We start from the raw sequence: 9,707 nt of genomic DNA, 5'->3' as shown, positions 1-9,707 counted from the left end.
CACCTCGTAGTTTCCCGCCCCTGATTTTCAACGGATGCCCTCTTGTTGTCGTGGGACCCTTGAAAAAGAAGATATCTTCCTCCGCCTCGATGCGGCCCGTAATGTCATTGGGAGCTACTTTCTACCTGAAATTTCCCTGTAAGTGTATAATTAAACTCCAAGATCATGAATACCTAGATTTTGGGGGATGATAATCAACTGGAACCGTTTTTAATCCAACAGGACCAGCGTTAGGCTATAGGATTGACTGATTTTCTTTGAGAGAAGTCAATGAAAATGAAGCACCGCTTTAGTTAGAGAGTAATAGAGCTTTAATTGTATAACTGTTTGGTTAAGTTGTTTCTTTCTGTTGGATAACTCTCTAGATTATTTGAGTATGATGTATAATTAAGAGGAATGGTCCTTCATTAATGTGAGCTAGAGGGAAATTACTGATTTGTAATTTAGATTTTCCTTTGTACTACTTTATGTATCCATTACCTTGCTGTTGGGGCAGAATTAGATTAAAATTGAATTAAATAAAAAAAAGAAATAAAAGAAACTTCACTCGGCTTTCAGCTCTAAAAAGACACGAGAAGATCCACACGGGGTACAAACCACATGTACCGAGTGTAATAAAAGCTTCACTCGGCTTTCAGCTCTAAAAAGACACGAGAAGATCCACACGGGGTACAAACCATATACATGTACCGAGTGTAATAAAAGCTTCACTCGGCTTTCAGCTCTAAAAAGACACGAGAAGATCCACACGGGGTACAAACCACATGTACCGAGTGTAATAAAAGCTTCACTCGGCTTTCAGCTCTAAAAAGACACGAGAAGATCCACACGGGGTACAAACCACATGTACCGAGTGTAATAAAAGCTTCACTCGGCTTTCAGCTCTAAAAAGACACGAGAAGATCCACACGGGGTACAAACCACATGTACCGAGTGTAATATAAGCTTCACTCGTCTTTCAGCTCTATCAATATGCTGCCACCAACCTAAACATCTTTGGAGTACTGGGTGTGTTCCCCTATAGAGAAAATAAGATTTGAACTCGTGAATAGGCACTGCCAGATGAAATGTATTATCATCTTGATAATGTATGCTCTCTGTGATTTGGGTTTTATTCCAGGGGGACAAATGTACAGGATTTACCTTAACTTTATTGGTGTCTCTCCTAAAACAGGATGACAACTGTGTATTAGTTTGGAAAATTGCTATGTGACGTTTTGTTTCCTTCCTTTTACTAGTCCATCATAAGAACAGCCTTACTGGGTCAGACCCATAGTACATCAAGCCCAGTAGCCCATCCTCCCTGTGGCCAATCCAGGCCACTAGTACCTGGCAAAAATCCAAAGAGTAGCAACATTCCATGCTACCGATCCAGTGCAAGCAGAGGCTTCCTCCATGTCTCTCAATAAAAGACTATGGACTTTTCCTCCAGGAAATTGTCCAAACCTTTCTTTAAACCAGTTATGCTATCCACTCTTACCACAACCTCTGGCAGCGCGTTCTAGAGCTTAACTATACCATGATTGAAAAAATATTTCTTTCTATTGGTTTATAAAATTATTTCCCTGTAACTTCATGGACTGTCATATGGAAGAGGCAGAGAGAAGGCAGACAGTGGTTGGAAGGAAGAGAAGATGAGGAAAGCAGTAACCAGACGACAAAGGTAGAAAACAAACTTTTGTTTTTCTTTAGGATGAAGTAGTATTGTAGCTGTGTTGATAAACGTTTATAAACAAAGCCCTGCCAGCTGAAGATCTCTTCCTCTAGGTCAGCAGCCAGCACTCTGATTTGGTTTTTTTTATACTTTAATAAAATAAGTTCAATATAAAACTTTTTGAGGTGGGCGGATGGGGTTAGATGGTTTGTGGTGATGTAGCAGAGACGGGGGACTGAGTTCACAGGAATTGGGACTGAGTTCGAGGCAATGGGGCAAATAATTCTTTCAGTCTTTCCGCTATGGTTTATCTTCCCTGAGTGCCCTTTTACTCTTTGATCACCCAATGGTCCCACGGATTCCCTCACAGGTTTTTTGCTTCTGATGTACCTAAAAATATTGTTATGAGTTTTTGCCTCTTTGGCAAGTTTCTCTTCTTATTCTTTCTTAGCTTTCTTTATCAATGCTTTGCATCTAACTTGCCAGTGCTTGTTATTTTCTTCATTTGGATCCTTTTTCCATTCTTTAAAGGATTTTCTTTTTTTTGCTCTAATAACCTCTTTCACGTAACCTTTTAACTATACCGGCTCTCATTTCTTCTTCTTTTCACCTTTATTAACACATGGAATATATCTGGTCTGGGCTTCCATGATGGTATTTTTAAATTACATTCATGCCTAGTTTAGAACATAAGAATTGCCGCTGCTGGGTCAGACCAGTGGTCCATCATGCCCGGCAGTCCGCTCACGGGGCGGCCCTCTGGTCAAAGACCAGCACCCTAATTGAGACTAGTCCTACCAGCGTACGTCCTTATTCATTATGAACTTGTCTAACTTTGTATTTAATCTCTGGAGGGTGTTTTCCCCTATGACAGACTCTGGAAGAGCATTCCAGTTTTCTACCACTCCCTAGGTGAAGAAGAATTTCCTTACGTTTGTACGACATCTATCCTCTTTCAATTTTAGAGAGTACCCACTCGTTCTCCCTACCTTGGAGAGGGTGAACAACCTGTCCTTATCTACTAAGTCTATTCCCTTCAGTACCTTGAGTGTTTCGATCACGTCCCCTCTCAATCTCCTCTGTTGGAGGGAGAAAAGGCCCAGTTTCTCTAATCTTTCACTGTACGGCAACTCCTCCAGCCCCTTAACCATCTTAGTCGCTCTTCTCTGGACCCTTTTGAGTAGTACCGTGTCCTTTTTCATGTATGGCGACCAGTGCTGGATGCAGTACTCCAGGTGAGGGCATACCATGACCCGGTAGAGCAGCATGATAACCTTCTCCGATCTGTTCATGATCCCCTTCTTTATCATTCCTAGCATTCTATTCGCCCTTTTCGCCACTGCCGTACATTGCGTGGACGGCTTCATCGACTTGTCAATCATAACTCCCAAGTCTCTTTCCTGGGAGGTCTCTCCAAGTACTGCCCCGGAGATCCTGTATTCATGCATGAGATTTTTGTTACCTACAAGCATCACTTTATACTTATCCACGTTGAACCTCATCTGGCAGGTTGATGCCCATTTCTCGAGCCTGATTATGTCACGTTGCGGATCTTCGCAATCCCTCCTGTGTCTTCACTACTCAGAATAACTTCATGTCGTCCACAAATTTAATCACCTCACTCGTCATAACAATGTCCAGATCGTTTATAACGATGTTGAAGAGCACGGGTCCAAGCACTGAGTCCTGCGGCACCCCACTGGTGACGCTCATCCAGTCCGAGTATTGTCCATTTACCCCCACTTTCTGTTTCCTATGCTCCAGCCAGTTTTTAATCCACATATTTCACCCTCGATTCCATGGCTCACAATTTTCCAAAGTAGTCATTCATGCGGAACCTTGTCAAACGCCTTCTGAAAATCCAGATACACAATGTCGACCGGGTCGCTCTTGTCTATCTGTCTGTTTACTCCCTCAAAGAAGTGCAGCAAGTTCGTCAAACACGATCCTGATTTGATCGACAGATTGGCTATTAGCTGAAGCAGTTCAGCTATGGACCCTTTCAGTTCCTTGATGACCCTTGGATGGATGCCATCTGGTCCTGGAGATTTATCACTTTTAAGCCTGTCAATCCTGTCAGCTTTCCGTCTTCGTTTCCAGCATATAGCCTGATGTGTTCCGGTATGCTGTGTAAATCTTTATCAGTAAATACAGACGCAAAAAATGTGTTCAGTTTGTCAGCGATTACTTTGTCCTCCTTTAGCGCTCCCTTTATTTCATGGTCACCCAATTATCCCACCGCTTCCTTTGCGGGTCATTACCCCTTAATATATCGAAAGAACAGCTTGAAGTTCTTTGCCTCCTTGGTTATTTTTTCCTCATAGTCTCTTTTAGCCCCTTTTACCGCCTTATGGCACCTGCGTTGATGTTGTTTGTGCTCGTTCCAGTTTTCGTCCGTTTTTGACCTAACCTTTGCAACTGATCCTTTTAATTTCTTTTTAACCATTTTCCTGATTTTATTATAGTCGCCCTTTCGGAAATTAAATGCCTTTACAGTAGATTTCTTTTGCGATGTCACTCCAGGTAGCAGCTCAGACTTGATCACATTATGATCACTGTTTATCCTAGGACAAGCAGGCACCATGTTCTCACATGTGGGTGACGTCATTCACAGACATTTTAAAAGTGTATTGTCACTTTAAGTTTTTAGAAACTTTGCGACTGCCCGCACCGTGCATTCGCGAGTGCCTTCTTGCCCCAAACCGGCTTGCAGTACCTCAGTTCTTCATTTTCCTTGGAGCTAAGTACAGTTGTACCTCAGTTTACGAGTGCACCGGTTTGTAAGTGTTTTGCAAGACGAGCAAAACATTTGCAAAATCGGCACCTCGGAAACCGAGCTTGCCTCGATTTGCAAGCGGCACCCCCCCCCCCCCCCCCCGCTCGCATCGCACCCCCTTCCGCCGCAATCTGAAATCCCCCAGACCCACCCGAACACACTTCTTACTTCCATCTGGCCACTGGCACCAGCATGTCCTGTGCGTTGGTGCCGGTGCCCGAAGATCTGCTTCTTCTTTGCTAGGCCTTGAGCATCTGAGCATGCTCAAGGCCTGCGAGTTCACGCTCTCTCCGAGAATCTCGGGGAAGAGAATCTCGGAGAGAGCGTGAACTCGCAGGCCTTGAGCATGCGCAGATGCTCAAGGCCCAGCAAAGAAGAGAAGGCAGATCTTCGGGCACCGGCACCAATACACAGGACATGCTGGTGCCGGTGGCCAGATGGAAGTAAGAAGCGTGTTCGGATGGGCCTGGGGGATTTCAGATCGCGGCGGGGGGGGGGGGGCCGGATCGTGGGGGGGAGGGTGCCGGATCACACGAGGGGGGCCTTCGGGGGGGAGCAATGCCAGTTCTCAGGGGGGGGGAGGATAGAGCAGGCCGCTGGCCTCGGGGGGGGGAGGTGGGAACGTATCAAGCGAGTTTCCCTTAGTTCCTATAGGGAAATTCACTTTGATATATGAGTATTTTGGTTTACGAACATGCTTCTGGAACGAATTATGCTTGTAAACCAAGGTACCACTGTACTTCTTGACTGGACTCCATTTAGTCTGCATTGCCTTCCTGCTTGTCGCGCTTTTTCTTCATTGTAAAAGGAGCCCTTAGTGTAATATAGGACTTATCTGTTTCCCGGCGAAATGCAAGCATTCTAATGAAACCTATTTTGCTCGTCTGGTCTGTTCAGACACTGCGGATTTCAGTTGGATTGTGACATACCCCTGACGCAGCAGTCGAGCAAAATAGGTTTACAGACACCGTGTTCCCATACGATTGCCTGGACTGGGACATTAGAATGCTTGGACGTTGGCATTTCGCCGGGAAACAGATAAGTCCTATATTACAATAAGTGCCTTCTTAACAGCAGTGGACTGTATTTGTGCTTTATTTGGAGGGCTTCTCCCGGTGCAAGTTGCCTGAATACACACTTAGAAGACATCAGTTGAAATTTGCTTTTTGAACTTAATGCGGGGATGGCTTATTTAAGGAGTGGAGTTTTTTTAAACCCATGAACTCTTAACTGAGGATTTTTCTCCACTTCTTTTCCTCGTGAGGTGTCTCTTGAGGTGGTTAAGTGCATCGGTTGGGAGCCCCTTGTTGCATATATTTTTTTAGGAGCAGGCCTCTTTTTTTTTTTGTTGTTATAAAGTGATTATCATGCTCCTTCCAATTTATTTAGTGGTAATTGAAATCACCTATGATTTCCTAATCTCTGAAAACATTTCTTAATCTGTCTGCTCAGTATGCCTCGAGGGACGGTAGCATAACTCTACCTTTATATTTTTCCATTTTCCCACATGGAATTTCAATCCATATGGATTTCACACTGCTATCTATGTCATACAGAATATTTATTTGATTTGATTCAATTCCCTCTTTAACATATAGCGCAACACCCCTCCAGTTTTTTCTACTCTGTCCTTGCAATATAATTTGTACCCAGGTAACACAGAGTCCTATTGATTGTCCTTCTTCTGCCAGGTCTCTGAGATGCCTGTTAATATGTATCTCCTATTTTATTTTGTAGGCTTCTAGCATTTGTATACAGACACTTCAAATTGTGTTTTTTTCCTTGTAACTCCAGGCTGCTGAGAAGATGACAGGGATAATTTGAGTCATTTACTCTGCCTTCCTCTTTAAACACTCATGGCTTTCTTTCACCATTATTGAAGCTTCTCTTCTGGGACTGAGAGTGTGGCACAGTGGTTAACGCTATGGCCTCAGCATGCTGAGGTTGTGGGTTCAAACCCACTCTACTTGTGACCCTGGGCAAGTCACTTAGTCCTCCCTTTGCCCCAGGTACATTAGATAGATTGTGAGCCTGCCAGGACAGACAGGGAAATATGAGTTCCTTTAGAAGAACGGTATAGAAAACTGAATAAATTTAAATATATTGTGTGTACAAATAAGTAGCATTTAGTATGAACATAGTACATGATACTAGTATTATATGTGTATATACGTAGGATGATTGATTATGGTATAAATGTGCCTGCATTGTAACACCATTACAGAAGCTCATGTAAACTGCTCTGAATTGACTTCCCAGTCATTAGAAGTGTTAAAGAAGCTTTGAATAAACAATAAATAGGTTGTGATTTTTGTTAGCAACTACACGTTTAAGAAATGCCTCTTTCCCGTTGGAGAGAAGAACAATAAAGTTGAAATTCAGTTCCTACATAACGACTGGAGGGGACTGAAGTTTTTCGATATGCTTAAAAGTATAAGTGAAGTGCTTCCTGCAGCCTGCCAGATAGAATTTGTCCCAGCTCATGGCTCAAATCGATAAAAGAATAAATGACTTGTGAGGGTTTTCCACCCAGCATCCGGGGTCCAAAGGGATTCCTCCTTCCACTAAAAATTTGCCAAATGATCCATAGAGGAGACTAATCATATACAGTACTCCCTCAATATTCGTGGAGGTTCCGTTCCAGGAACCCCCGCAAATGCTGAAAAACCGCGAATACGGCTTTTAGCGGGGGGAGACAGGAGAGAGCAGCCGAAGCCCCTCTCCCGCCCTCTGCTCTCCCCCTTCTCCTTCCCCCCTCATCAATCAGGAGCTGCTTTAACAGTAGCTCCTGATTGGTGAGACCCGACTTTAGTGCAGGAAGAGGCGGTCGGAGCATATCGCGAGCGATTTCCTTCACCCGCCAGTGCTCCGGCTGCTCTCTCCTTGCCTCTCCGGCTGCCCTCTCCTGCCCAGTCATTCGTTGTTGAAAAGAACTGCGAATGACTGGGACTATGAATCACCAACCGCGAATGACCAGGGGAGCACTGTAACCTGTACTGAATGTAATAGCTTCAATCAGCATTAAATCTAAAAATTCATCAAAACATTCACATCATTGAATAAGACACTGCAGGTACTTCCTGCACTCTCAAATAGCTTTGGTATTGTAGACCAGATGTTCTCAACATGCGGTATGCAGCACCGTCATCTCTTGCCCTCCTGCCGCTGCTGGTATCACCACTGCAGCAGCATCCTGCCTTTCTGCCGATGCTGCTGTGGCCATCAGTTTGCCTCTTATACCCCTCCTGGAATAGCAGCCTCAGCAGCTCTCCAGCCATATAGGCTTCCTGCATGCTGCCAAAGCCTGCCCGAAGGCCTTTCCTCCAACGTCAGAGGAAAGGCTTCCAGGTCACCATGTGCGGTGGGCAGTCTTGTGAGGAAGCAAGTGCAGCTGAAGGCATGAAGAAGAAGGCCCACGTGGATGGTCTGAAATGGAGTTAGCATGTGGGGATAAGGGAGAGAGGGGACACAAATGTGAGGCAAAGGAAGGAAAGAGGGAGGGGGAAGAAGCGCGTTGGGGCATGAGAGAACACAAACTTGGGACAAAGGCTGGAAAGAAGTAGGGAGGGGGGAATGGAGTGTGTTTGGACAGAAGGAAGGGAGCATGAATTTGAGACACAGAAGGGAGGGAGAAAGTGGGCACAAACAAGACATAGGAGGGAGGGAAAGAGATGCTGAGGTGGGGGGAGGGAATAGAAAGGGAGAATTGTTGGACATGAGTGTATGAGAGAGAAAGAGATGATGCACATGGGGAAAAGGAGAAGTGTTGGGCAGAGGGAGAGGAGTGCGATAGAGATGCAAGAGGAAGAGAAGGATAAGACGGAAAAATGTTGGATGTGGTGGAGAGAGAACAGTGAGATAGATTGAAAGGGATGCAAGAGGGAGGAATATTGGACATAGTAGTGGAGGGAGAGATGTGGCATGGTGCTGGAGAAGGGTGATAAAAGGAGAAATGGTGGGTATGGGGCTGGTGGGCAGTGGTGAATGATGCTGCTGCATATTGTCCAGGGGATGAGGAGACATGTTGGATTTGGCAGTAGAGGGGATGGGAGAGATACATCCTGGATCCCTCCCTCTTTCTCTTTCTTTCCCCACTCTCTTTGCAGCAAGGGAAGAATTAATGAAAGACAGATGATGGAGTGAGAGGGAGATGTTGCACATGTGGTTGGAGGAGAGAAGAAGAAATGTTGTGCAGGAGTGGGGAGGGGAAAATGATCCAGGATAGAAGGGAGGGAGGGAAGAAAGAAATGTCAGTCCATGGAGGAGGAACTAATGGACAGCAACTGTTTGAAGTTGAAGAATAATTTGCAGAAGACAGAAAAACAGCAAAAAAAAAAGAAACTCATTAACTTGATGAAAAAATAAATCTCCAGAGAACAAACGTAAAAAAAGGAATTTATTGACTGAAATATGTTAGTTTTGTGAAATGTATATAGCAGATGTCTTTGTATTGTATTCAATAGAAAAGGAAATGCATTTCTGATTTTATTTCTCCTGTATTGAAGTACTTGCTGGTGGGGATTCCCAAGCACAGCCAGCTGAGGACCTCCTCCGAAGGCAACCAGAACTTCTCTCCACCAAGCATAGCAGTCACTGACAGAATCCCTGTTCCACTGAGGTGCCAGCATCTGTGATTCAGGGACGCTTCTGCTGCCTGCCAGGCTTGGCTTCACAGGAAGTCCTCAGCTGGCATAGTTTGAGGGCCCTCATCAGCTGAAGTATTTATGTATTGTTTATAAGATTATATTGTGTGTATATGAAAAATTAATGGAAGAAATTGCATTACAATTAGTACTATTATTAAGAGGGGGGGGGGGTCTGGGACATAGCTTGGGCAGGTCTGGGGTCCCAATTGTGTTTAAATGTGATTAAGGGAGCTACTGAAGGGACGGTAGGAAAATGAATAAGATACAAAGTCTTCGATTCTCAATTTTCCTATTCAGCAGTTCATTCCCTTAAATTATCAACATCTCAACTTCCAAGGATTTGTTAACATCCACTTCCAATGTCTCAAGCTTAATCTCCATAGGGCAAACTTTCTGTTCTGAATTAGTAAGTCTACCTGTGTATTCACTGAGTTGTGTTGATAAACTATCGAGTTTTGAGTTGGGGAGTTCTTAATCTTGATCATTACCTCCCAGAAGCAATCCAGGATAATCAAGTTTGGATTCTGAATGATATACAACTTAATGGGCTCTGTCGGTCAAGAGGGGAGGTTGCTTTGCAGTTGTTCATCTTCACACTAGCTTTTAATCCAGTTTGTCACTTTAGTGTCCA

Source organism: Geotrypetes seraphini, chromosome 2, assembly GCF_902459505.1.
Source record: "Geotrypetes seraphini chromosome 2, aGeoSer1.1, whole genome shotgun sequence".
Lineage (NCBI taxonomy): Eukaryota > Metazoa > Chordata > Amphibia > Gymnophiona > Dermophiidae > Geotrypetes > Geotrypetes seraphini.
Note: the sequence above shows the minus strand (reverse complement) of the source record.